The sequence below is a fragment of the Podarcis liolepis genome, assembly GCF_965112155.1.
Source record: "Podarcis liolepis genome assembly, chromosome: 5".
NCBI classification, from domain to species: Eukaryota; Metazoa; Chordata; class Lepidosauria; order Squamata; family Lacertidae; genus Podarcis; species Podarcis liolepis.
The window spans coordinates 47544764-47569221 of record NC_139556.1 but is presented as its reverse complement, the minus strand read 5'-3'; the positions used below and the strand labels follow the sequence as shown (position 1 = coordinate 47569221).

The window sequence follows — 24458 nt, the reverse complement described above, 5'->3', positions numbered from 1 at the left end:
TGTGCAGTTGTAACTAAGCTTGACATCTGCCTGAAGATTACATCATCTGGAGGGGGAAGGGAAAGCTTTCAAATTCAAACTTTTCTGAAAAGTGCTAAACAGCTGTGTCAGCTGATAATCATGCAATGTTTTTGTAGTGTGCCATGATATTTTTTTAAGTGTAGAAATGCCAAAGAGAGGAAAGCTTTGAAGAAACAAGCAAGTTGGTCTTCTCTCTAGATAGACTATTTGCATACTGCTAGTGCTGAAAGACCATTAAAGGTTCCTTACGATGCAACTAAAGAGCTTCTCGGTGTTTAGGATAAAAGATGCTAACATTATAATATAGTCCATGGATTTGGTAACTTCCAACATATAAGTCGGGGACTCAGTTAAGAACATAAAAAGAGCTCTGATGGATCAGGCCCTTCTAGTCTAGCATCCTATTCTCACAGTGACCAACCAGATGCCTGTGGGAAGCCTGCAAGCAAGACCTAAGTATAAGCAACACTTTCCTAACTTGTCATCCCAATGCCTTGATATTATGGAGCCTTAAAAGGACCCCCCTCCCCCACAAAAGCACAAGCCCTGTCCTCCTCATATAGTGTTTTCTTTTAAGAGCTCTCCAAGCACATTCCTCCATTTCACAGCTGGAGGCGATTGTGCAAGATGGAGTGAAGGTTTCACCCTAAATGCAGTGAGCCAGCATAGTGGGTATATTGCATATATTAATATTGTGCAGTTTGAAGTGACTGTATGCATGAGAACTGACTGCCTTTTGGGAACGAAACATTGTCGAGTCCCATAAACTTAATTAAAACTTTTGCTTGCAGAACTTTCTTCAGAAACAAAACAAAAACATAAAAATGTGACACAAGACATGTGTTGCACAAGACATATGCCAGTCCAAGGCATTCTGTGTTCTGCTTCTGAGCTACAGACTTTGGCATAGGGTCGATCTGTGTGGCAAGCTGGTACCCTCTAATAGCTTTCCACATATGTAGAGCAGTCTCCATGTGTACCCAGTCTCAAGCGGCTTCCACTAGGCACTCATATTATGAAAATGGTGTGCATAACCCAAGTCAGCTTCATGTAGGAAGCGCTTCGTATGAAAATAGCCACCACATTTGAGAAAGAATTGCTTAAAATGAGTGTCTATAATGTGGCAGGGTTTTTTTTTCTCCCTAAATACCCAGCTTTTTTCACACGCTCCTTGTGAAACCAAGTTGATAAAATCACCATATGATGACTGGAATGACTCATATATCCAATTTGCCTTGAGATCAACTACTGCTTTGTGGTGTTGTGTATAGACACTCCTGTGTGAACGTCCTTGACTAAAGTTAAAGTGAATCTACTTTGCCATGAAATTCAGAGTGGTCCAAGGAAAGTCACTGTCACGATGTCTAATCGTATTATTACATGTAGATGTGAAATTATAAGACACTATGTTTAAATAAAAGTATGTAAGAAATAATACCTCCTTAAAGGCTTTACTGGTTAATAGTATGTGTATTTATATATCTATTTCCATTTATAATGGCACTATCAAAATTTAAAAGCCCAGCATAAACCCAGTACAGTGTGCAATACACTTCTATCCTGGAAGACAGAATAAAATACCAAAAACCCCAGAGAGCTTTGTAATCCTAAGTACAGAGGTGAGATTTTCAAGAAAAAGAGACATTACAAAACAGGCATTTGGCCTGGTTATTCTGAATAAAAGTGGACCCATTGTGGATCATTATACCAAATAGTACCTTTCACATTTTGTTTCCACCCAACAGCCACATGGAGGAGGAAACGGCCTTGACTTCTTTGTAACCGCAGGATATGAGCAAGTCGGGCAATTATTTTTATTGCTTTAGAACTAAATCAAGCAACGCATGTTCATCTGTTAAACAGATTACATGCTGAAGCCCATCCACCTCTTTGACCAAATGTAAACAAATATTATTCACCTCATAAGTCACAAAACAGAGTATAATTGGCTGGTCATGAAAGCCTTTCTTTTGACCTACTATGTGTTGAATGGAGAGGACTGCAGTGATTGCTGTGAATGCTCACAAATAGCAATGCTAATTTGCTGGCACAAACAGGTTAGTCATAATTGCAGATATCCTAAGTCAGGGGTAGTAAATGTGGCACCCACCAGATGTTGCAGACTACAACTCCCATCATGGGAATTGTAGTCCCAAACATCTGTTAACCTACCCCTGCCCTATCCCATAAGTACTATTGTTTCATTTTCAGATTTCTACATTCAGGGAGTCCCTGCATGTCCCCCAAGGCACCTCTGTACATGGGAAAGAGTTCTGGGGCATGTTCCAGTGTACGTTTTTCAGTTCAAGGGATACTGGTCAGACTGATTGACTGATTGAACTGAAAACATGGCCTAGAACAACTTGTGCAATATTCTTCTACATCTGTACATTGTGGGACAGCCAGACAAGTCCTGAGAAGTACTGATACTGACAGGGTCAAAGTAGACATATCTGGGACAGACCTGTGTATTGAAATTGGCTCTGCCATTGAGTCCAGGAGCAGAGGAGCAGCTTAAAAGGAAGCAACGCCAGAGGGGTGCTGAACCCTCCCCCAGCTGGTGCTTTTCACTCCATGACCACTCTGCGGCAGGTATGCTTTTTTCTTTGTTGAAGTTTAGAAACCAGGAGCAACCCCACCTGAAAAAAGAAAGGATGGTAACAGACACTTCAAGGCACAAAACATCAGTTAAGGGAAGGTTCCACTTTTTCACTTCTCCTTGCCCACTCTGCACATTAAATCCCCAGACCAGTCTCAACTTGGTATGGATTCAACACCAGACCTGATTTTAACATATGGTCTGGAGCTATTGTATTTAGTTTGACTCTGCCTTGCAAGAGTCTCTCTGAGTTTCCAGCGATTCACAGGAGCCCCTCAGAATGCAGTTTGCAAACCACTGCCATGGCCGAGTAGTTTAGATCAAATGGGTGGCTAACATGTGACCCTCCCAGAAAGTTGTTGGATTACAACTCCCATCAACTCTAGGCTATCCATCAGGGATGATGGGAGCTGCAGTTCAGTGATGTCTGAAGGGCCACAAGTTAACCCCCACCCTTGGTTTAGACTGTTCTTGCTCTACAGTCCAACAGATTGATTGTTTTCAGGTGTCTTTAAGCAAAGATCCGGTCAGAGAGAAATATCACAGCTAAGTGAAGCTCCATTCTTCTTGTTTTTCGGATTTGCATGGTCTTTTCCCTAGCGTTTCCTTGATGTGGACATTTTTTGTGTGTTAGAGAAGCCACATGAATCTTGTCTTTACAATGGAAGGAAAAAGACTTCTGGCTTTATTTCATTTTTTTATTGCTCACTAACTTTTATTAGGGTATCATAGCATGAGTAATTGTGTGAAAGGTTGGGATGTAAACCTTAATGGGTGAAGTAAATCTCTAAAAAAATAAAAAAATAAAAATCAGCAGCACATGGCAGCACAGCCGATAGGTCAGCTGTACTATAGTAGGCTCCCAGTTTCATGGAACATTAGCAGAACTGACAGAAATGAATAAAGTTTCCACCACAGATGAGGCAGGTTTTATTCCTGTGGACACAGCTTGTTCTTTCTCCTCTTTTTCCTTTTCTTCAAATATATGTTCCAATAGAAAGCCTATTTCCCTGCCTTCTGGATTCACATAATTTAAAAGACTTGTCAATTACACCTTTTTATGGAACAAGGAATTGCCTTTTTTGACCCATCTAACCTACCTTCTGGTATTCATGGCATGACTAAATAGACTTTTGTTCATCCATCTCCCAGGCTTATATTTCATGGTAGAATACTTGCTTTTGTTTCAAGAGAACACTATGCTGCACAATATATTTATTATTTTCCAAATTCATCTTCTCGCTTTTATATACTATCCCCAGGATACTTAGAATTAACTTCCATCTCTCACTATATACCAGTTTTCTATCACTGCAAACCCTCCAATATATGAATTTAAGTATTCTATGAAGTTATTCACCCCCTTTCCTTTATATATATATATATTTAATAACCATAATCTATTTGCAGTATTTAACTGTACTCGTTTTTAGGATGAGATCAGTTGCTGTTTTAGTACATTAATGAGATATTGCAAAAGTACCATAAAATCACATGTAAATTAAGAGGTAGTGACTTGATCTTTAGTTTCCTGCAATGAATTTTGTGCATTGCTATGGGTTAAACATGTTGATAGTGCAAAGACAATAAGTTTCTACATTAATACTATATCCGGGTAACCTACATAGGTCTGGAAGTATGGAGAGGCATTCTCATATATTAGCCATCCAATCTTTCAATGTTAAAACATTGACTTCAGAGAGGCCACCACATTGTTGAAAGATTAGACAGTCTCAACAAATCTGTACATGCGTGTGTGTTTAGTCAGTAGAAAATGTGGCACCTGTGATTTGAAGTAATATTCTGCATGAACACTTACCTTCCACCTTTGTTTTATATCATTTTAATATGTTAAGTATATCTTAACGCTGGTGGAAGAAGAGAAGCATTGTGTGCATACCAAGCTGATAACCAGGCCTTTGAGAGAAATAAGCTTAATGTAAATATTCAGGTGTGCTAGGGAGATGAGCTCACACATTGTAGCCAAGGAGAAGAGAAAACCTCATCTCTCATAATGAGCACAATTTAAAAACAAACCATCTACATGCAAGTTAGCTAATTATAATGTGTATTTGGCAGCTCTAGTTTTTGCTTAGTGTTGCAATAGGTGAGTGCCATTATTTTGCAGTAGCAATAATGGTGCATCAATAACTAAACTGGAAACCAGGTCTAAAAACCAAGACTAAAAAAAGTGGTAATGCCTAGATCAGCTTTCCCCAACCTGTGGCCCTCCAAATATTTTGGCCTAAAGCTCCCATCAATCCAAGGCAGCAGGACTATTGGTATCCGTCTGCCTCAGGAGACTTTTATTAAAAACAAAAACAAAAAAGATAAATGCAGAAACAGGACAGAATGTAGAAGTTTCACTTATGTGAAATTGACACATGCCAGAAACAGATTGAGCCATCCCTGTTGGATAGTATTTACAATGCCAAGGAAACCTATTGAGAAGTGGTTCCCTCTGGCATGGGAAATACTAGAATTTTCATTTTGCTGTGTTGAGATTGTCCCTTGTTTGCATTGCAACTGGAAAAAAACACTGTGAGAATCGGGCTTCAGAATACCCAGAGCAAAAGGCAGTTTCCCATCTGGAACAGATTGCATACATCATGGTTAGGCAAGCTGCTGAGAAAGAAGAATGCTTCATTTGTCATTGTTATGAACTATTGAGCAGACTGAGTGTATGCTAAGTATTCTGCAGCAAGAAAAAGAAACTCATTAATTGGCTGAGGTAAGGCATAAACTTAAGACAACTTAAATGTCAGAAGAGCAAGAAAATAACAAATGGAGCTATTCCTGTCATTACTGATCAGCAGGGTAGTTGGTAAGGGGATGGAAGGTCTCTGTTTCCAACTGCTAATGCCATTCATTTGTTAGGCACCAGTTTTAATAATCAGAGTTAGCTATCTTGGAAGGAAGATGGTTTCTAATCTTTTGCCTCATTCCTTTCCCCAAGATTTACAGCCTGTTTAATCTGTAAACCATAGTTTTGATTGTATTACCCTGCTTGAGGGCTAGCCAGGTGGAGTTCAGCCATCGACTTCTTCAAGTTTAGTTGCAGAATCTGTAAACCTCACTGTATTTTCAGTGCCAGGTGGACATTTTGATTCTCTAAGTCATCAATACTGTTTTTGTGACTGTTCTGATAGTAGCTGTGTGTTCATCCTGCTGTTGAATGGTGAAAGAAATTTTTGTTTTGTAATTGATTATTGTGGATGAGCACATTCAGCGTGTAATTCTGGGTTGTATCCAATGAAGTCATTGTGTGAGTGGAATGACTTCCCCACACACTACAGAACTTTCTCTCCCTCACTATACTCCATCAAACCCTCTTAACCAATTTTAGGGGCATGTGGGGAGCTGCACGAGGAGGGGTGGGGAAGAAAAAGTAGGGGAAGTTCAGTTGCATGAGTGGAACTGATTCTGCTTATGCAATGACTTTGCTGGATTTAGCCCATTGTTTTTAACTGGTATATCTGCTATGTATTGTGTTTTTTAGATTTTATTGCTGTCGTAAGTCGGTTTGAGACTTTGGTTATAGAAAGCAACTAAATACATAATAGACGTTGCAATTTGTTTGTCAATAATTGCAGGGAATGCGGGAAATTGAAATTGTAAAGTTAGGAAAATAAAGCAGTGTAAAACCACTGAATTAATGATGATATCTAAGCAAATTTAATGACACAAGCTGTGAGTCTGGGACCTCAGTGGGACCATGAAGGAAAATCACCTTGTGGAATTCATCTTTCTGTTTTTCTTCTTGGGTACACATGAAATGTGTCATTGGATTTTAGATCCCTCTGTGATTGAATATACATACATGCAGGCATACATACATCATTTTATTTGTATGCTGCTTCAAACCATGCTCAAGGTGGCTTACAACCTGAAAAAAATACATAATTACAACATAACAAAAGTGGTCATAAACAATAACTAAAACAAAAAATACACAACTAAATTGATCTAGTTCTGTGTAAATCATAATAAGATATAAAATAAAGATAACAAAAGAAAATCAACAACAGCAACAACAACAACCCCCCCCAACAACCCCAAAACTATACCCCAGCCTGTTCAGCAGCTTCAGCTTTTGTACCTGGAGTTAGGCAGGGCCCCACCCTCCCATGCCAGGTGGAAAAAGGCCGGCAAAGCAGGGAGGAGATGCAATCTTAAATACAAAGCAAAGTGAATAAAGCACCTTAAAATGCAGATTCCAGAGGAAAAGCCATTGTCCTGCCTTGAACCACCATTTTTCTTTTCACTGCAGGTGCAGAATTGTCTCGTGTCAGTATGGTATGGCTTATTATAGCAGTTAATGTCTGAGGTAGCACCTTTCCCTGGTCACTTCCTTCTACTGTCAATTCACTCGAAGTGGGCAGAGTTGGAGCTATCTGTTCATGTGGGAAAGAAGAGAGACCAAGTCTTCAACCTTCCTGTACTGTATTCTGCAGAAAGCAATTGATTGTCCTTGTGGTTAGTCTTACAACAGGAAAAATGGAAATAATTTCTTCTAAATACATATGCAGACCTACAAATCCAGGTGGCCTAGTGGCAGAGACAGTGCCGGATTTATGTATAAGCTAAACAAGCTATAGCTTAGGGCCCCACTCTCTTGGGGGGCCCCAAAAAAATTAAAGGAAAAAACTGGATGTACATTTCCAAAATATAAGATAAAAAGCAAATAAAATAAAACCTACATACGGCAACAGTGTTTTGTGTTGTGTAGGCTCCTATGAATTACCATATAGCATATATTCAACACCCAAAACAGTGATAATCTGTTTTTGACAAAGGACAGCTGGACATATAAAGGGTCCCATTACCTTCAGTAGCTTAGGGCCTCATCAAACCTAAATCCGGCCCTGGGCAGAGAAGAACCAATCTCTGTATTGGTACTTGTTACCTGTCCTTTTTTTCTGAGGGGACACAGGGGTATGCATAAACATTTTGTGAATCTTTGTACTTTTGTCCATTTGCTGTATTTATTTTTCCCAATGGTGATTTTCTTGAGTCAAAATGAGAGTACCTGTAAACATTTTTTAAAAGAAAAAAAGTATTGCTTGTAGTTGGCACCCGAGAAGGCAATTCCCCAACTTCAGTGGATATGGACATGCACAAGGGACTTTCTCTGTCACTCTTCTGCGTTAAAGATCCCTGAGCCATTAAAGCAAAGGAGCTTGTCCTGAAATGGAAGCTCTGTACTCCAGCTCTTTCTCTCTGCTTCTGAAACAGCCACTTGGGTACATGGCAAAGACAACTGTTACTTAATGCAGGTTAAGGAGACCAGTGCAAAATTACAAACTTTGTCTGGCAGGAGTTTCCTGTATTTCTCTGCAACAAGAAGGATAATTTTAGCAACTAAAGAATTATTTGTATTTCTTCCAGTAGAGAGGGATAACTGTCTCGCACTGTGAAAAAGCAAACAAACCTCACAAACTTCAATGAGCAAAGAACCACTGAGCCATTGCAATTTTAATTAAAAGAAGAACTTCCCAGTTATGGTAAATGACCCTGGTTTTGGGGTTTTTGCTTTGATTTCCACATCTTTTTAATCTACTTGGAATTTCAAAATCTATTACTTGTTTGCACACTATGCAAACAAGTTTGTAGTTATTTTTTATTGTTGCTTTCCTTACTGTTATTTTGAGCTGCTGCTAGAGGTCTAAAGGTTTTTCAGTAGTTTCCCGTAGGGTGCTGTGAATACTCAGCTAGGACACCTTTTGAAAGGAAGTGTGGCTCTGGCTACTGTCAGTGCTATCTCTGACCATTTTGTGTTCAATTGCATAAAGTTCAGCTCTTCCTTGGTGGCTTCCCATCCCATATATAAAACTCAACATATTAATGCTGGGCATTGAATTCAATGTCTACCCATGGGTCCACTTTATGTTAGAACGCCTGGCTATGCAGTCAACACTGAGACATAATCATTGTATTATTTTAAAGGAAATCACAAGCCAGATGTGCAATGCTTTGTCACAGGAGAAGTATTATATTGTGACTATTTTTAAGAACTCTGAAATTGCTTTAATGGTGGGCTGTAATGGAAAGTACGCGGTTGGAAATGGCAAACATTTTGTTCATGGTGTGTGTGTGTGTGTGTGGCAGGCAAACTACTTGGTTCATATTGCAGAGGATTTTTGTATCCTAGCCAGAGCAGGCAATATTTAGCCCAAATGTGGTCTCTCGGCCCTGTGCTTTTGTATACTTGTGTACTAATATGGTGATTGTCAAGGGATTTGCTGATGCCAGAGCACAGCTTGTTATATAAAAGGACAATTGAGAGGAAGCAGCGGGATGCTGTGTATAAAATGATTTAAGATCTTACCCATATTCAGCAACTCGGGAGCACACGTTCAGCCAGACAGATGCTTCCTGGATTAATCTGAACAACTGGACCTGATGGAAACTCAATTAAGCAGCTTTACTGTTCCGGATTCTCTAGTTTACAATACCACATGCTGCTATTCCAATTATAACATTGTTTTCTACATTTGCTTGATTCTCGTCTGTTTGAATAACTGCCATGGAAATACCCTTTAAAACTGTGCAGGCTGAAATGAGAGTTATAGAAATATGGCTGCATTCAAACTGAGTTTGCTAATAGCAAACTTAAGTTTTGCTAACTTGGCCTGGCAGTGTGTATTGGTGAGGACAGTGAAGGGTTGAAGTCAAAAGAATGTTTCCGGGTTGTGTTCTTGTGCAAGCCCAATTTATGGGTGTTTAAGGTTTTGTGATCTTTGCCTAGATTTATTCTTTACTGCTGCAATTAGGAGATGGCTCTGAGACTGTGATATGTCAGTACTTCTGCTTCTTTCAGTTGAGAAGTGCAAGGTGTGAAAACTCACGCTTCTTCTATAGGTCTACCAAGCTCACAGAGACTGCTGGGGAATGCACAGTTATTCATAGCTGGTGTAGGCAGATGCCCCAGAGGAAGAGATCCTATCTGACCTATACCATGCCAGTGGAATCATGGGGAGTTGCATTATGGACATCTTTAGGAAGATTTTTTTGAAAAGTAAACGAGGTATCTATCTGGGTAGCTAAGGAATAGAGATGTAGCTTTAGATTCTCAATATACTGAAGACATATCCTGAGCCTGTTCAGTAAAAGCTATCCTTCTGTCCTCTTGTTGCCATTAAGTTAGCATGGCATATGAGCAAGTACAAATACTCTCTTTGGGACATGCTGATATTGATATGTGCCAAATGGATATGCTCACAGTCCCTTTGATAAAGAGCCCAGAAAGAAACCTGACCTTGGAATTTTCTTCGGTAGATATGAAACGAATCTATAAACATGGTAGCGGAGAGTATCCTTTTTCATTTCTGTTGATTACTTTTTCCAGAATCATGTAATTCAAATACCTGGCTCTATTCCTATTCTCTTTCACAACTGTAGCAAGCTGACAGAACTGAGATGGGAAGAAGACAAGCACCAACATGATATAGTATTTACTGGATGTATATCTTAGGAAAACTTTCAATAAAGACTTAAGGAAAAAGAGAAAGGACATGGAAGTTTTTAGGAACCTAGGACTGATGTTAATCACAGTGTTAATCAAGCCACTGTGTTTGGATTTAGAATAACTTGGTCCCCAGAAAATGACCCCATGAAGAAAAGTTTATCCAAATAAATAGTGACTGCCAGCCATAATTTGTAGGTCATAATTTGTACTGCCAGATGAACAGTGCAACCTGGTGACATGTCTATTCAGAAACCCGTCTCACTGAGTTAAATTGGACTCACACCTTGGTAAGTAGCTTTAAGATTAATGATTAATGATTTTCAACCCAGAAGCAAAAGAGTCGAAATGTTGTCCTTCCTTTGATTTTTCTTACCTTCAACCCCTATTGTTTTCCTTTGGGAATCTGGAAACATTAGCTGTGGTGCAGCATGTACTGTGACTGGTTTGGATGTAGGAGACCCAGACTCATATACCTGCTGAGCAATGCCATTCAGCAGCTGACCCTAGGCAGGTAAAAAACTTGGAACCATCACTTCTACCCTTTAAAACAAACCTTTTCACAAGGCAGTACACAAAAAATATAAATTAAGCAAGTATAAAGAAATAATCTAAAAATACATAATTTTAAAGAGCATCAGTAGCATTAAAATATCAAATAATTACCCACCACTGTGACTAACTCAGGTAGTATGTAGGCATTCTGCAGTTTAGTAACCCACACAATTCGTGTTGGCAGGCAGACTTTTGTCTTCTGGGTTTCTGGGAGTTTTCCTGTTGTTATTCTGTCTCTCACAGCTACAATAAACCTACCATTAAAATTATGGACTGGTCATTTCTTCATCAGAGGGCAAACGGGCAAATTTAGCAGGGGATCAAATACCTTTTTCCTTCACTCTACATAAGGTTCCTTGGAGTTGCTGAGCAAGTACTATATAGTATATGCAATCTCTCCCTCTATTACAACGTTTCATGGCTATAAGCCTGAATGTCCATTAGGTGGCATTATATACACAAAGTGTGGTTCACCAGCAACTGGGGACTTTCCAATGAGTAGCCAGTATAGCATTTCATGAATTGCTTTTTTACAGACGTGTTAGTGGAGCAGAAAAGTCAGTACCAAGAAAAAACAGGAGCACAGGTTTTGGCTTTCTTGCCTATTTCCCTCTCTGGTGAGTTTGTATCAGAAATGAAATCCTCTTGTATCCTCTTGCAAGGCTTCAGATTAGTCTCTTAGACAGTGCTGACCTTTCCTGAAAATAAGATATAAAAGTAGCAATCTACCTTACACCAAGTCAGTTCATTGATCCACTTAACTCAGCAGGTGCCCAGCGTTTCAGACTGGAATCTTTCCAGACCTAGTTGGAGGTGCCTGGGGTTGAACTGGAGATCTCTTGCAAACGGAATATGTTACCAAATTACATCCACTGTGCGTTAGAAAATATCAACATAGCAGACAGCTTCTCTGAAGGACAGCTTGGTTAACAACATTAATTTTCCCCCTACAATGCATGGCTACTGGGTCCACGAAGCAGCAAGCCCCATGAACTGAGAATATGCCCCACAGCATGCCTCTGTAATATGCATGTAAACAAGGGCTGTACAACAAACAAATCAATGCAGAAAGAATTATCTGAGAGAAAGAAATAATTGAAAAGCTATTATTACCACAGATTTATCTACCTCAGAGCTTGCACCCTGGAATGTTGGCCGGGCCACTGCAGGCCTAAGTGCCGTAGATGGAGCCTGTTTGTAAAGCAATGCATTGATTAAACTATGTATACGTTAACCTTTGGGTCAAGTGTTAAAAAGAAAATGTTTCGGCAACAACCACCTTAACAGCTAGAGCCTGGCTGAGCGCTACAGCATGGGGGAGGCACTCTGCAGAACACCAAAATGGTGTCTTTGCCTTCTTCCTCCAACAAACTTACCGTATTTATCTTCACAGTTGGCTGTGGTGAATTTTAGCCTGAAATCGGCCAGGGCTTTACTGGGCCTTCCAGTTGTTGCATGGGACAGAGTGTAGAAGCTTGGGCAAATCTAACTTGAGTTTTAAAAATGAATATTGCTTTTATATTTTCATGATTTGCTTCTGTTCAGGCCTACGAATATATTCCTCTTTATTTTACTTACATATAATTAATAGTACATAATTAAAATGATGTGTATATGTATTAAAAAGAAAATAAAAACAGTATATATGCAGATATAAATATTTATTGCTAAATATTCATAATATTATAATATCTGTTTATCACTGATTATGGTCCAGGGGTATGTGTGTGTGTGGCACTTCACACTAGCTTGCTTTTGATCCATTTTATGACCTGGTTAATCACTGAAATATAATAAACTTTACTGTAATGAACAAAACAGATTTATGTTGCCATATAAATAAAATATCTGGTTTCTAAATATTTTTGTTTTTTTGTAGATATTACAATAAAATATCTGTTTTGTTATTCACAGTACTCTGTGTGTGTGTGTGTGTGTGTGCGCACACACACACACATACCCCGTCTACCAGGAACATTTTAATTGGTGGGTGTGTCTCACACATATAATTTTTTTGAATTGTTCATTTTATTCATTTATTCATTTTATTCAAATGAATCATATAGTAGTTTACTGCCTCATGTGTTCTCTCATTCCATTAAGCTATGAAAAGACTCCTCTTTTCAATGAAGTTATTGTCCCACTGTCTAGGTTGCTGAACCTTAATGGTCAGTTTAACCATCTGTCCAGAGCCCCAGATTTTTATTAACCAGTCTTCCAGTTTGGGAAGTCTTCTTAGACTATATGAGAATTTTGAAATGCACAAAATTCAACTACAACCATCAACCTTTTCCTAACTCTTCTCCCCTCCCTGCTTGCCAGCATGAAAGTAAGAATTACCGTATTTTTTTCATGTATAAGACTAGGTTTCCCCCCTAAAAAATAGTGTCCAGAATTTGGGGGCATCTTATGCATGGAGGCCATCTCCCCCAATTTTCTTAAATTGGAGTCCCCCAAAATAGGGGGTGTCTTATACATGGGGGCATCTTATAGATGGAAAAATACAGTACATTATTCTCTTTTCCCTTCTTCCTCTTACAATAATTCAATATAACATAGAAGTCCGGAGATGCTCCAGTTTGTCCGTACAGATGGTCAGGGGTACAATTAACATACAAAAAATCATGAAGACCTTATTTGTAAAGATGCAGCTGGCAGAGTGTTTTCCAGCCCCGTGGTATATACAACAAATTTCCACCATATGGCATAAAGCTTTTGTGGTTTTTTGGTTCCTTTTAATATCCATGTTTCATGTGTTATCTTTTCCGTTATAGCTATATGCCAGACGGTTTCAATACCAAGGCTCAATACTAAAAACGCTGCAACTCTTTACATTTTTTGAGCAGTAGATTGCCTTGCCACCACTAACAAAAGCCTTCATAAGTCCTTCATTTAAATGTCTTCATCTGTCCCTTCAAACATGTATAATATGGACAGTTGTGCTGCATATTGATTAATGAAGTATTTAGCAATCTCATCATGTACTGCTCCCCCAAATCCCTGGACTATTGGGTATTCCCACCAAGCAGAGGTACCGTCTTGCGCCCAATATTGAGGGGGTCCAGTGTGATGTCACGTGCACAGCACACACTGCATGCACATCATCGGGAGGAGGCTGATGTGCATGCAACTCTGGGGTTGCGCCGCTCATCTCGCTTTACAGGCCGAGGGAGCCGGCATTTGTCCGCAGACAGTTTTGGGTCATGTGGCCAGCATGACTAAGCCGCTTCTGGCAAAACCAGAGCAGCACACGGAAATGCCATTTACCTTCCCGCCAGAGCGGTACCTATTTATTTTACTTGCACTTTGAGATGCTTTCGAACTGCTAGGTTGGCAGGAGCAGGGACCAAGCAACGGGAGCTCACGCCATCGCAGGGATTTGAATCGCCGACCTTCTGATCAGCAAGCCCTAGGCTTAGACCATAGCACCACCTGCGTTACCACTTTTAAAAGAGAAGAGACATCGTGAAGTTCGAAAATGGCTCTTAGGACCTATGGTGACTTAATTTCATGGTGCCACTAAAAAATCTTGCGATGTCTGGACAGTTCTATCCTAAAGTTATCTCCTACTATGTTTCGTTAACTGTGTTGTGTTCTGATCCATGTATTTGATGCACTTTTTCTATGCCAATAAAGGTGATTTATTCATGAGAGAGAGAGAGAGAGAGAGAGTCTGAACAGGTTATCAGAAAGGCAGGAGAGGAGAAAAAGCAAGTTCAGGTTAAAATTTGCTTCCAGCTCAAGAAGAAGACAGCAACAACAACAACAACTAAGGTTTGGTCTGGATCTCCTTTTCACATTCCTTGGCAAAAATATTTTGCATGGAAAGCCCCAGTTTCCTCAGTTTGTGCAGATAGCAATTTTCAGCAAATAGTTCGTTCATTTGTGCACTTTCTTCATTCCGGTGCTATGAGGCAGGGAAAAGATAATTGCATTTCTGGGACTGTTTATTTTTAAAAGCCAATGTGTCAAAGTGCTGTTAATAATGTAAACATTTCCAGGGTCTTTAAGAATTATACAGACAGGAGTGTGATGGGAAAGGGGACGGGGAGACATTGTTGCACCCTACCAGTGAATTTTCACAGGGATCAAAAGATTTCCCCTCCCACAGAAGAAGGTTGTTTAGCTGGCAGGGATGTTCTGGGTCAGTGTTGCAGCCACTCAGCAGGAAATTGTTAGTTGACTGATCCTCCACAACAGCTGGCTATGGAAGAATGAGATCCACAGACAGATAGGTCTCTTTCCCTCCATCGTTAGCGGTGGGAAAACTGAATCATGATATAGTTATCTCTACTTACAAAGCCAGGACAAAGGATTTTTGTGTCTGTTCAGATACTTTGGGAGATAGGCCTATTCTTCAACAGAGAGGTGAGTCCCACTCTAGCTAAATATTTGACACTGAGCTGTCGAGCCTCTATATGAAATCAAAGCACACTATAGCTGTTTCTGCGCTGCTGCACATAGCATCTGTTCATGAATTAAGATCATATATAAAGCAAGCTAACACAGGGATGAGGAACCTGTGGCCTTCCAGATGTCGTCTAAATTGGCCAGAAGCACTTAATCTAGCATCACTGCTGGTGGTAGTGGTGGGCAGGGCAGGGCAGGAAAACTCACCTTGTTGCACAACATGGAAGTTGCTGCTAGTAACCAAGAGGGGAAGGAGTAAGGCAGTCGGGAAGTCAGTGTGGCGCAGGTGCAGCAGCAGAGCCAATCTGATGCTCCTACTACTGCTGCGCCTGCACCACACCCAACCCCCTGGCCACTTTGCACCCCTCAGTTATGGGCAGTGACCTCTGCATTGGGAAGAGCTAGGTAAGCAATACTGGCCCACCCCGCAGACTGCTACTGACTGTGCTGGGCTTTACTCCCCCTGCACTTTGCTCATTCCTACATGCTTTCTTCCTAGAGATGATGACTCCATTAGTTTCAGTTTAACTCCCTTTCTGACCAGTTTCGACATCAGCTGTATACATGCTTGCCTGGGAAATACGCACCATGGAACTCAGTGACACTTCTTGCATAGACATGTAAAAGTGTCCCCTGCTAATCGCATTTCATTATTCCACTGAATGTTTTCCACATATTTGTTCTATGCCAATGCTTTTATAGATACAACCTAGTTAGATTTTAATTCATTTTAGTTGATAGGATTAGCTGTGTTTTATTGGTAAAATTCTCTGTTCCAATTTAGACGCTGTTCCAGGAATGTTTATTTGCACAGTAATGCTGTACACTCCTACTGTGCCTGAGGGGGGAAACTGAGTGTCTTCTGGGACAAAACCTTCTTGCCTTGCTGTCACAAGCAGTCCTACTATAATAAATGTTCATGAGTAAGGCAGACTGGGTTTGGCTCTTCATGCATTTAAGAATGAATAAATAAATAATCTTTCTTGGGCTGTGCAATTCACCATTTATAGTAATGCAGCAAGCCCTTATAGTTTGATTTTCCTAGAGCGACTGCCATCTGGGAGATTAAAAAAACCTCTTAAATTGACTTGCGATTGAAAGCTTGGTCCCTGAGCAACAGCAATTCATATGCTAAAAGGAGCCCATTCTTTTCCTGGAGCTTTATGGACTTACATACACTTTAAGTTGCCCTGCTGCATATTTCTATGGTAATCACACCGCAGCACACAACAGTGTCAGGGAGACTCATTTTTCTATCAGATCTGTTCCTATGCCCAGAAGATACAGCTATGTGCTTATGGACTGCTCCATTCACAGGCTGCTTACACCGGTGTAGTCCTATAGGCTTCACTAGGTCTGTACCAGTGTAAGTGGGCAACTAATCTCATAGACTGACTCTGTTCCTCAAACCAATCTGTTGTTGCGAGTCTTATTCATTATGAAACCTTTGAGAATAGACCTGCTCTGGTAATGTGCTGTATGCTCACAGATGTACATTTACATAAATGTATATATAATCTTGTTCAAACATTGGGAAAAAATAATCGTAAAAGAAATTATGCAGAGGTAAGTATGGTCAGTTGGTAACAAAGCTTAATCATAGGATGAAAATCACAAATATCCCTATGAATATTTAACACACACAATATAAATCTCACAATTTGCCCTGTTTCTTTGAGGAAGCTCATAAGGATCAAGAGCTATTTCAAAGGGATTTTATTACATAAACATATTCCCTTTCACCATTGCGTTTTGCTAGGGTATATCTTACCAGGAATATAAACCACAGGGGAGGTATGTTTGTAGTTCCTTTTGATTATCTATTATTATTGCTCTCACAAGAAAGTGAAGTGGTGCCTTTTTATCTAAAAATATCACTGCATGAAAATTAGCTCGGAGAGATGAAGCGCCATGTGTGTTATTGTGTTACTTCTCATCTCGTTGCCTAAATCCTCTTGCTAACAGGATTAGCTGTGCTGGACCTTCCAATGAAAATCTGGATTTCAAAGAAATGTATAAATTCACACATTCCCCATTAAATCATACTGCTTATGTTCATATAATTATTCTCTACTGATAGTACATCTGCCACACACGTTTCTATGTTAGATTAAGGTCAGGTGATGTTAATGGACCGTTGCATATTCTGATATTCTTCCTGGGTTGTATGCTGCCGTCGAAATGTTTTAGACAAAATGAGAAACTGAGAGACCAATATTTGGACATGGTTCACCAAGGATAGAGCTCATCTCTTCTGGTTTTCAGCTGTTTTCTGCTCAAAGGGGAGAGGTTTTATGCTGGGGGTACATGTTTTGCCGTGGAGGATACGTTAGAGAATGGGTACATCGCCTAGTGTGTGCATCCAAATCAATAACTTGTTGCTTGTGGCATTGATGGCCCATCAGGAAGAAAGCAAGAGGTATTCTTCCCATGAAAACAGGTGAAGATCCTTCACCTACATCTCTTCTTATAGCCCAGATCAAAAGGCAAAGTCTAACAGATATTAAATTGGACTTAATATTATGAAGTGCAAAGCTTTGTATGTACCCACTGAAGTACAGAAATAGGTACTGGGTATAGAATTAATAACCTGGAAAATATTGACTTTTCTCCATCCCACCCCTTTTAATCTTATCTGTTAAACTTCAAAGATAGGCTTGAAAATGTATGGCTAGTGCTTGGTGAAATGTTAGAAACTGGAGAAGAATCTGAGGCTAGATTTCTGCTGCTCACATGTCAGTGCCCTGTACCGCTCTTTGTCTTGTAGTGTGATAAGCAAAAGAAACGTTGCAAAATAATTAAACCTGCTTAATGTTCACGCTTCGGAGAGTTTTTAATATCCAGCTTTTCTTGGTCCTGAATTCACGTTTACTACAGGGTGAATTTATTCATTTTAAACACAGTGAATACTCTGCCTTGCTTGGGAAGCATTCTGATGGTCATGGAGGAGCCATGATGGAGAATATCCTGTGCCTCCTTGGTCGGAAGTAGGATGCTTCTGAATATCAGCTGCATGAAATTGCAGGAGTGGAAGAGTACTCTTGTGCCCAGGTCCCACTTGGGGTTAAAGGATATATTCAGAATGTGCATACTTTAAAATGCTTTTCACATGCTGCATCTGGATTGCTAGGTGTTATTCTGGGTGGGTCTTTAACCAGTATCATTGCCAGCAATGTCGAGTGTTTTGCAAAAGCTGTTGACAGCTCTTTAAATTGTAGCGCTCACATGGTTGTTGCTGTTTTTCAAACGGAATCATACACCGCATACCTCTCGTTAACAATTCCACGTCTTTTTAATTGCTTGAGAAGCCCCACACTTGAACACCCCCTCTCCATTTTTTTGTTTTGCTTTTTGAGATCTTTGTAGATATTTAAAACAATGTTGGCATAATTTCATTTTACTCTTAAGGGCAAGAATCTTTTGTTTTTCATTTTTCATAAAATCTCTGAAATAGCTGCTCTCTTCCTAAACTGCATAGCAGATCTGCGTCTGTTTCCATGAACTGTATACAACTCAACTTGCAAGCATCTGCTTGTACAAACACCATGGCTATCAGCAGAAAGACTTCCTTTAAAACCATCTCTAATAAGGCTTTGCTTCTCTGCCTGGCCCTGAATAATAGCTGTTCACCTCTCCTCTTTCTCCAACAAGAGGCTTTAATTACAGAACAGACTCTTAACGAGCAGATTGAGACAGAATACCCTTTGACCTCATCCACATTTCTGCATGTCTGTGCTTAGGCACATTGCCTTGGCAGGACCATTTTATCTGAATTCCTTTGGCTCCATGTTCCAACTTCTTCAATACAAACTGGCTGTGTCATGTTCTGATCCCATGCTTGTGTGTGCGCACTTTTAAAAATGTTCTCTCCTCCCAGGCTTTTGGCAATCTAACGGGAACACAATTACATGTTGATGCTAATATCTGCAACATCTAATTTGACCTAGTTCAGGCACAGATCCACACACTACTATGGATTGTCTCATGAAGTACACTAACTCCATGGTATTGACGTAGTTGTGGAAGAATAGATGATATCGCCTTCATGGTTGTCATTTTCCACCATGGTGCTAATCACATCTGAGTATAGTAAAGTGAGATTTTCAGATTTAAACTTTTTTAGTATAATTTTTTTAACCCTCATTTTGGTGAGAAGGATTTAGATAAACAATGCCAAAGTCATGAGAAAAGTTAGGAGGAGGATTCCACCTGCGTGAGTGTTTTAGGACTGTCTTTGCTGCCATAGTAAGAATCATAGACTCTTAGAGTTGGCAGGGATGTCAAGAGTCATCTAGTCCAACCCCCTGCAATGCAGGAATCTCAGCTAAAGCATCCATGACAGATGGCCCTCCAACCTCTGTTTAAAAACCTCCAAGGAAGGAGAGCTCACCACCTCTTATTGGAGTCTGTTCCACTGCTGAACAGTTCTTACTGTCAGAAAGATTTATAGGCAAGCATGAAGGCAAAGGCTCTAAAATTACATCTGCAAACTCCTTTAGTACCCTTGGATGCAGCTCATCAGGCCCTGGAGATTTGAATTCATTTAAAGTAGCCAGGTGTTCCCTTACTACCTCTTTTCCTATCTTGGGCTGCATCTCCCTCCTTACATCATTTATTCTGTTATCACCAAGTTGGGCATCACTTTCCTTTTGGGTGAAGACAGAGGCAAAGTAGGTGTTGAGTAGTTTAACCTTTTCTCTGTTACCCAATATCATTTCTCCGTGTTCCCCACACAGAAGACCTATCACTTGCTTGTTCTTCCTGTTACTTTGGGCATAGCTGAAGAAACCTTTTATTTTTATTTTTAACCTCTCTTGCAAGCCTGAGCTCATTCTGAGCTTTAGCCAGCCTGACTTTCCCCCTGCAACTGTTGGCTACTTGTGTATATTCCTCCTTTGTGATTTCCCCTTTCGTCCCAACAGATATCAGGAAAGTTGAATTCCCCCATGATTACTATTTCTCTCCTTTTTGAATGCTTGGTAATCTGCTGTAGTAAAGCATTATCGAAGTCTTCAGTCTGGCTTGGCAGTTTATAGCAGACACCCACAGTAAAGTCACTGTTGTTTCTCTCTCCTACAATTTTTACCCATATACTCTCAATCTGCTTTTCATGCTCTAGGTCATGGATTTCTTCACAAGTGTACACATCCTTTATATACAATGCTACTCCCCCCCCATCCTGTTTGGTCTATTCCTTTTGAACAGGTTATACCCCTCAATTCCTACATTCTGGTCATGAGTCTCATCCCACCAGGTTTCAGTAATGCCTACCAGGTCATAATTGCCATCCTGTATTAAAAGATCCAGTTCATCTTGTTTGTTTCCCATACTCTGGGCATTCCTGTAGAGACAACTGAAACCATGAGCTGTTCCCTGCAGCTGCTTCCTTCCTGTAGTTTCTTGCCCTTTAGCAGGTTTCTGGAGCACCACCTAAGTTTCCTGTGCATCAATGAAGCTACTATCCCCAGTGCCAGGTGCTCTTTTGTTGTTCATATTGTTTTCTCCCTCCCCCTCAAGATCTAGTTTAAATCTCTCCTTATCAGATTCTCAAGACTCTTGGCAAACACACTCTTGCCAACTGCTGTGAGGGGGATCTGGGTGTGAAAGGGCTGTGAGCTCAAAGCTAGAAATGGAAATAAATTATTAGGCTGACCATATGTGTTTAAAGGGATTGTATACTTTAATGCCAATTACCCCTCCTCATCTCAAGGTTCTAGTAAAAAAAGAAAACAAAGCAGAGCTTGCAATGCTCAAATTTGTTCACTATCATTAGCAGCAGCTAAAAAAAAGACTGGTAATAACATGATGTGAAAAAGTAGTCAATTCTGTTTAACAAAACCCAGTCTACTAATGAGATTGCCTTCACTAAGTATAACTTTATCCAATATGCCAAGAGCGTTTATAAGGAGATTAACAGTGGCTAAACAAACTATAGACGAGTTCATGCTGTCATTGCACCGCCATGGCAGATATTCAAGTAGAAAGGGATATAGCCGCAATAACAACTTGAGGAAAGGAAGGCTAACCCTTGACCTCCTCCTGCATATATAGCTGGGTGTAGATAACTGACTGCTAGACTCACTGTATTGCATTAAAATGAAGTATTTTTGAAATAGCTTCTTTTGGTGTCTTCAGATGCTTGGGTAGAAAAGTGACTCTGTGTCCAAAGAGGCCTTTTTCTAATACATTAAACAACAGCAACAAAAACAGGCTTATGCCAAAGTCCCCCCTTCCTCCCATTTCAGTCAATTTAATAACATCCTTGATACTTTTGTTTATAGCCTTGATCTCTTAATGTGTTTTTTATCTTGCTCAACCCTTGAGTTTTTGATGCATCTTGCATCTTCTGGGCTGCTATAACACTCTTCACAAGGAAATATAGGTTGTGTTCACACTCCTGTTTACTGTGCATAGGTAGGCTTCCAGTTCTGGTTTGTAATCTGTGTTCACATGAGGTTATCCAAAATGCATTATGTATGCACTGTAAGGTGGTAATGTGAACCTGCCCATGGTTGGTTCACATACAAATTGTTTTTGACTTTGTATATTTAAAACATAATTTTGCATTTAAGTGTAGATAGTATACAAAATGATAACCTGTGGAAGCATATAGCTACTGTGGGTATTTTTAGGTGATTTCTCAGTATATATGTAGTCTTTTCTGTCTATACCAACAGACTAAAGACAGATCCACACCACAGAATTAAAACACATCCAGTGCACATTTAAAGCGGGTAGATTCCCTATCGATTCCTGGGGACTGTAGTTTCCCCCTCACAGAACTTCACAGACTACAGTTCCCAGGATTCTTTGGGGGGACTCCAAAGAGGCTTTAAGTGTGCACAGAATGTGCTTTAAATCTGTGGTGCAATCCCACTATCATGTACCATTTCTTAAGAACTAACCTTCCTGCCCAGTTCCCTGCTGTAGCATGAACTGGCTTTGGTTTGTACTTCCCCCAAATCACAACAGTTTCAGAAATTGATTCTGGAAACTAGATTCCTGATAATTTGCATGAGCACATTGAGCACAATTCCATTTAAGCCCCACACTTCCATCTTGAAAGCTTCCTACAGTTGCCTACATTGATGAAAATGATCCATGCACTTCTTCTGAACACACTTTTCCTTTCCCACTGGTGCACATGATATAGCTGTGTATACGTTTAAGCTTATCACAAGCTTAGAATTGTTATCCACATTTGTCAAAAGCATGAATCGGTCCTTTAACTAAGCATCCAAGCAACTTGTGTTTGGAGATGGGGAATATAGTTTCTAGTCACCACCACCCAATGGTGCAGTATGGTTTCTGCAGGGTGCTTTCTTCCTGTTGGTACATGCAGTTGACTTGAAACACAGTGTGCCTAGCACTCAATAGATAAATGTTCTAGTGGAAACAGTCATTTTCCCATGACATTTTCTTTGCTCCTGGTTGTAGGCAATTACTTTAAACTGTAATGGAAAACAGCTTATGTGGGTGACCCCATCCTTAACCTTAGAAGACAATAAATGAGAACAACTTTTAGTTAGTGACCGTTTCAAACACACCGCTCTCATATTTTAATGCATAAGTGCTCAACCTGCATTAAAACAAAATGACGCAAGCAAATCAAATCAGAAGCAATTGTGATGTGCAACAGAGTAAGCAATCTTACAGCAGGCACTAAAATGCCAGCTGTAAGCTTCCAGATTACTACTGCCTTCCTGAGTTGGACTTCTGCAAAGCAATCTTTTCCTAGTAATGGCCATACCTATGGCTGCAAGTTATCTGCTTCAGGCCCAGAAATAGTTAACTCCTTTACTTTGGCATCTAAAAAGTCTGAAGAAACTAGGCCACTTCCTTTGAGCCCTGGGTAAGAATAGTTAGCCCTGGCGTGAATCACAGGCTGTGTAAAAGGCACAGCTGCACTCTGTTCTAGCTGCTTGGCTAATGCTTGTTAATCTTGACCTGCTCTTCGAGGTCTCTCTCCTTTTGATCAGTACTTTATTCTCCTGATCAGGGCTTTAGTGTTTAATACATACGTGGAGGTTAAATAAATGCCTTCTTCCCACAGCTTGCTTGGCCACACGTGGTCTTTGTGATTAAGCATCATGCAAGCATAACTCCTGATTACCCACCCTTCTGTACATGAAGAGAAGTAACCCTCCATGCAGCAAATGTTCTGCCAGTGCTGTGAGAAAATGCCTCTATATAAATTGCATTAGTTCATTAGTGATCTTGAATATAAGAATGCGTGTTGTTTTCCACTGGGCCACTGTATCCTGAGGAAATCAATGAAGTTAATGCTTGCAAATTAAGGTCAGAACGACTGCAGCCCCCAAAAAACTCTTCTAGCTAATGTTAAAGTACATGAGAAATGCTGATCACAGGGGACCTTAGGCAGCACATTAATATACTTTAACAAAATGACCCTAAAGAACTATTAAATCTGTGTTTGGCTGCTAATATAAGCTACTTTTTTTTGTTTTGTTTAATTAGACAATGATTGTAATCCATACTTCTGTTAAGACAATTGCACTTATGAACCTAATGTGATCAAAAGATCAATCAGTCATTAGTTAATTAAGTCAGATGTAATTAACACTTACAAAAACATTTTAATTGCCTGGATATCCTTTAAGCTGGCCTTCGCATTAGATAATGGAAGGATTGCAGCCATGCTTTTTACGCTACTTGCTTCTGTTTGTAACATCTTTATAATACATAATGTTTCAGTAAGCCAGTATTTCAGGATCAGTCAAACTCTTGTTATGGATCATCTGAGAGAGACATATTAAAATATACAATCTATGCTGTTAACACATGATAGCATAGCACATGAAGGCAATTACATTTTTGGCAATTTCGCTGGTATCAGAAAGAAGCTGCTGAATCACAGCAGCTCAGTAAAGGTAAAGGTACCCCTGACCATTAGGTCCAGTCACGGACGACTCTGGGATTGCAGTGCTCATCTTGCTTTATTGGCCGAGGGAGCCGGTATATAGCTTCAGGTCATGTGGCCAACATGACTAAGCCACTTCTGGTGAATCAGAGCAGCGCACGGAAATGCCATTTACCTTCCCACTGGAGCGGTACCTATTTATCTACTTGCACTTTGATGTGCTTTCGAACTGCTAGGAGCAGGGACCAAACAACGGTTCACCCTGTCGCGGGGATTTGAACCTGACCTTCTGATCGGCAAGTCCTAGGCTCTGTGGTTTAACCCACAGCGCCACCCGCGTCCCCAGCGGCTCAGTACTTAACAATATTTAAACAAGTGGCCTGACTCATGTATAAGACAAAAGCCATCACTTAGTGTTATGTACCCAGGCCAGGCCTCAGATTCATGTACTCCCCCATCCTGTCTTTTCCCCTCTTGTGGCTGTAAGGAGGAGATCATAAGCTCCTACAGCTGTTTTCAACTAACTG

The 24458-nt window shown here is 40.1% G+C and overlaps 1 protein-coding gene across 3 annotated transcripts in view; it reads left to right on the top strand.

Moving 5' to 3' along the window:
* LHPP (phospholysine phosphohistidine inorganic pyrophosphate phosphatase) overlaps window positions 1-24458 on the top strand; it is a 104818-nt gene that overhangs the window by 40907 nt on the left and 39453 nt on the right. The window contains exon 7 of one of the 3 annotated variants that reach the window (XR_014526900.1): window positions 8009-8124. The exons of the other annotated variants lie outside the window; for them this stretch is intronic. The gene's annotated coding sequence lies outside the window, so the exon portion shown is untranslated. The remainder of the gene's footprint in view (window positions 1-8008; window positions 8125-24458) is intronic. 3 annotated transcript variants of the gene reach the window in all.